The following is a 5,194-nucleotide window of genomic DNA, read 5'->3' as shown; positions in this document are numbered from 1 at the left end:
CATTCCTGCCTCCCCTTCTGTTTGTAAGGCAGGGGGTTGTTTCAGCATTGCAGCACTGCAGTTAACCTTCCAGTGACTTGTTTTCAAGGCATTCCACTGCCCGTATTCATGCGTCTGGAGGACATCATACCTTGAAATCTGTACGACTTGTAAAGGAGCTGATCTTGGCTAGAATCATCTTGTGTGTGGGGATTTTCAAAGAGCTTGTGTGCTTTGATTGTACTGACTGGAAAGTGCAACACTCCTGTAATGATTAACAGCAAACGGTCAGGTTTAAGGGTGGGTCATTTGCTGTTGGTTCCTGTGCTTGCCAACACATGATCCACAGGATCTTGTGACTGTGTTAACTCCAAACATAAGAGTGTTTGTTTGCATTTACATCACATCTCAAAATGTATTGATGTGTAGAGTAGTCAGGTAACCTCTAAACATTGAAGAATGGCAATAATTAGGTCACCATTCAGACATGTAACTAATATTAACCCTTACCAACCTGGTTGCTTCCATGCCCGTTACTTTTGTGCTGAAAATTATGTAAGATTTTTGGAGTAGGTGGGAGGGAAAGGTAGAGAGTTGCTGGCTTCTCAGCAGTAAGGAGAAGTAAGTTCCCTCGCTTGACTCCTGCACAAGGTCAACTTATTGGATCTTCTCGTCTGATGTGACTGGCTCTGCTGCTGGTTCCTGCCCCATCCTGTCATGAGAATGAAAGAGGACGGACTGGGTGGGGGAGGACAGGAGGCCAAAAGTAGCCTGGGACAAGAGGAGGAGCGCCCGGTTGTGAGAGATACATGTGGGAGTGTCTGAGGCTCTTGGCTTAATATGCAATGGAGGCTTGATCCGTGCTCAGCAGTCCCTTGTGGTGTTGGGAGCGGAGGAGGGCGGTTCATGTGGCTTTGCTTCAGAAGTAAAAGAAGTTGTGGTGCATAAAATTTCCAAGGAGGCGAGCTGTGTTTGGTTTAGTCCCTTGCAGCCTGGGCTGGCCGAGTTGGCAAGCCCCGCAAAGCTTTCACAGCAAAGCCCAGAGAGGATTTTCCTCCTCCCTCGCTTGGGACTCCAGGCACAGTGGTGAGCTCCAAGGAGAGTTGGTGGCTGAAAGCATATCACTGCAGTGCAGGGGATTGTTGCAAAGACAAGTAAAGGGGGGGACCATGGCAGGCATCTCCTCCTGTGGACTTTTTCCTCATCTTAGGGGAGGCATAAGAGCCTGAAAAATCCCAGCCTCGACTTCGCAGCAGCCAGAGTGTGACTCCTTTTAAGCTGAGCTTTGGTACAGTGAAAGCCCAAACCTGCAGACTAAACACAGTACCTCCTGTTTACATCTCGTGGGCTGGAGTGGAGCATGTCCAAGGTGGGACAGGCTGGAGAGCTGCTGCACAGTCTGCCCAGGCTGAGCAGCAAGCTGAGAGTCGCTGGGCTCCAGTGGAGGGTTAGCAGATGACAGGACTTTGGCAGGTCCCAGTGACATTCCTACCAGACAGGTGTCCATATCACCACTGCAGCTGGTACTCGTCGGGAGACGTTTTGGCAGTCTCAGCAGAAAAGGCAAGGAGTCATTAGACCATGGGGATTGTACACCCCATTTCTATCAACAGTCTTTCCAGGTCACGTTTGAGGCATGTTAGTAGGGGAAGCCTGTCCTGCTGCTGCCCATGCTCTGGGGATGATTAGATTATTTCATTCTCCAGAGCTGTCAAATTGGCACCTTTCCCAAGTACTTGGATTTTTTTTTTTTTTTCTTCGTTTAAGTAACATTTAATTAGTTCTAAGAAGCTAAATTCTATTAAAGGTCTAAGCATGTCAGGCTGGTTTATTTCTGAACTTCTTCCACTGTGTCATGTATTGTTGAGTAGGGAAATTGCTTTGACTCAGAAATGTACAAACATATTCAAGAAGTCCTCCTTGTTAACACTAGACTCCTGTTTATATGCTAGTTACTGTGGCAAAGTCTCTGATGTGTAACACTTGCATTAACATTACACATGATCAAAGGCTTCCGCAGTTCTTTCTTCCACTCCCCCTTCCCCCAGTGCTGTGACAGCAGAGTCCCCACACCTGAGCACCTCTCCTCTGTTCCAAGGGGTAGATGCTCCAGATGCACAGAGAAAGGCTGTGCTGGACGTGTCTGGTCCCATGTTGGAGGGTTAAGGATGCTGATCATGCAGACAGGCTCTGACATTAACTGCCCTACGGCGACATTCGTATTTGTAGTGGAGTGTCCAAGGTTTTTGGTCCAACATCTGAGCTGTGCCAAGCATGCAATTCATCACAGATCAACTGTGTTTGTCTCTAAACCTACCCAAAGCAAGGTGAGGTTGTGCGTGTGTTCTCACTCCCTCCCTTACATTCCGGCATATGATAGAGACACTCTGTTGAAATGTGTTACTGATCAAGCCTGTCCCAATAAAGTTGCCTGAGCCTTTAATACATATTAATATTATCCTGGGGTAGTTTGTGTCAAAGCCTGTCAGCATGCATCATCCTTTGGGAATTACCATCATTAAGTCTCCAGTGATGGGAGTCAGGACATGCTTCTGCAAAGCTCCTCTGCTTTTATGTGGAGCTCTCTGCCTGTCTAGCACAAAGCAGACTGTTCTCCCCTCCTACCTTGCTCACCTGGACTGCTTACTCTCCCCAGAGGGGAGAATGAGGTTTGTTTAACACTACCTTTAGATAATTTCTGCTCCTGCTGCTTTAGGCAGTCATTGTTCTAGGGAGGAAGATGACACTCAAGCCTTTGATCATGTGCAACGTACATGTTACGCATCAGATATTGCTGCAGACTCTGACACACGAGCCAATACAGTGCAGTAAAAACAAACCTATAGTTAAAGAGTCCTCGTTAACTGCAAAATCTAGCACACAGAATTTAAGAAATATCTCTGCATTTTAGCCTTGCCCCTGCCACACATGTATATTTCAATACTAATTTAATTGAAGGATCGTATGTATTTTTACAAAGAATGCCTGCCTCATTCAGTGCACAAAGATGCAGCATGTTTGGGGGATGAATCAGGAGTGTGGAGTAAAGTAGATTCTTGCCTATAGGACTTCCACTTCGTTAGTTTGTCAGAATTAGGTGTGTAGTGAATGAGGCAGGTAATTGCAGAAAAATCACAATAGTCTCATGGTGAAGCCTGTTAAATGTTGCCCTGGAGAACTGAATCCTGTCCCTGTCTCTGCTGCTCTGTTCTTTCTCAGTGCTATTCCAGAGCCGTAATCTAAAATGTTCTCAGGTGGCAAGTGAGTTTGCGTTCCCTGTTTTCGGAATGGCCAACTCGAGACCTGAGGTCTGATCTGTGTTCCCAGCAGCAGGAGGAGGCCAGGAGGAATTCCTTTGCAGATACCCCTGTACCCTGCAGGGCTGAGTGGACTGGAAAACAGGGATCTGCAAGTCTTGAAATGGGCACCCACAAGAAGTGGACGTTCAGACTCAGTTTTCTCATCACTAATTTTCCCCCCGTCTGTTCAGGAAAACCTTCTTCCAGTCATCCTGTGAAGATTAATTCAGTGCTTGCCAAGCATTCCAGCTGCACAGATGAACACCAGAAACAATTTCAGGAAGAGATTAAAATTTGTTCTTGCAGGTCAGGAGAGAAAAAGGATCTCTCTGGGGTAGGGAGGCAAACTGGGAGTTGAAGACCCACATTCAGCTCCCTGCTCTTGGAGATCTTCTCTGTGACTTTGTTAGGTCTCTTAGCTTCTTTTAGCCTGCCTCCCCCATCTGCTGCATGGAGAGGAGTGCTTCCCTGCCTCGCAGAAATGTGAGGCTGAGCACGTCAGAGTCTGAGAGAGTCATAAGGACAGTAAGATTAGGTACTTACAGTGTAATCCACGCTGGCAGTAGTCGGATGGAACGTACTGAATAAAAGGGAAGAGAGTAGGAGGGAATGGGGAAACAACGTGAATGATAATGAAATGAAATTATGACTAATGCTGCATTCAGTGAGTAGAACCATCCTGAGGACTGAGCAGGGCAGAGGTCTTGTGGGGGAAAAACAGCAGGCAATCCTGTGATTACAGATTTGTTTCAGCGGACGTACACTAGGGCCAAATTAGCATGGGGCAGGCAATGCCTGTGCAGCCACTTCCAAAGTTTTGTATGCCTGATGACACTCATCTCTGAATGTAGAGGGTTTTTTTTCCAGGTAATTTATTTGGTTTCAGAATGAATCCCGTTAGGGAGATGGAGGCTATGGTTCATTTGCAGTTGGCCCCGCCAATTCTCAGCACAAGGTCTGTGTCTCCACGTGAGCGGAGGAGCTCACGGCGGCGATGGGGTATTATCCTCTGGCACCAGCCACTGCTGGAGGACGCTCTGCTCGCCTCATGCCAGTAGGTTTGCAATGTCCAGCAGAGTGTGTGGATGCTGAGACAGTGGAAATAGGGTTCTCCTCCAGTTTCCCTGCCCTTTGTGTTGCCTCCAGCTTTGGCCTCTGATCTGCCCTCCATCCTGTTTTTCTGCGTCTCTGCATTCCCCTCATCCTGGCCCGTCTCTGCTTTCCTCTCCTCCCCTTCATTCAAGTTGGCAAATTCCTTCTCCTCCTCCTCCACATGGCCTGACTTCCAGCAGAAACGCTGAGAGCACTGGAGAGTTTCCCTGCCTTTAGTCCTGATGTGCTTGGTGCCATAGCAATCCCTTGCCACCCAGAGGAATGATCGGAGAGAAAAATACTCCTTAGCTACCTCTGCCCTGTGTTTGCGGCAGAGCTGCCTTGGGCTGGGACATGCTCAATGAAGAAGGGCTCTTCAGTACATTTTCCTGCCTTTCTCTAAAAGGCTGTGGACAAACAGTGACTTCCAGAGGCTTCTGACTTGGCAAAGCATTTTCACGATCGGGAGAAAGACTTTCCCTTGACCTCCAGAGCACTTTTTTGCTAATCTTCGTCACCCTCCTCGTAAAGGGGTAGAACTTGTGCTTTGCAACAAAATGGTCATACGCATTTGTTAGTACTGTCAAAAAATACTTTTTCCAAAATACCTCTCTGAGGTAATTTGATTCTTTTTCCCCTAAAAAGCTTTTAAACAAAATACAAAACAAGGCATCCAGCATGGAAAAATAAGTTGAGGCTTAGGAGAGCAAGGTCAAACTTCTCATAGAAAATGTTAAATGTGCCTGTAGGCAGGATAGGTACATGGAGGCTGTGGGAAGCATCCAGCATTCATCAGCTATCAACATGTGCTATCTATGCTGACA

The 5,194-nt window shown here is 47.2% G+C and overlaps 1 protein-coding gene across 1 annotated transcript in view; it reads left to right on the top strand.

Moving 5' to 3' along the window:
- The window catches only part of SUFU (suppressor of fused homolog (Drosophila)), an 85,799-nt gene that overhangs the window by 69,619 nt on the left and 10,986 nt on the right, over positions 1-5,194 (top strand). The gene's annotated exons all lie outside the window — the stretch shown is intronic.

This window comes from Phaethon lepturus, unplaced genomic scaffold (assembly GCF_000687285.1).
Source record: "Phaethon lepturus isolate BGI_N335 unplaced genomic scaffold, ASM68728v1 scaffold10340, whole genome shotgun sequence".
Lineage (NCBI taxonomy): Eukaryota > Metazoa > Chordata > Aves > Phaethontiformes > Phaethontidae > Phaethon > Phaethon lepturus.
Note: the sequence above shows the minus strand (reverse complement) of the source record. Positions and strands in the feature narration are given on the sequence as shown.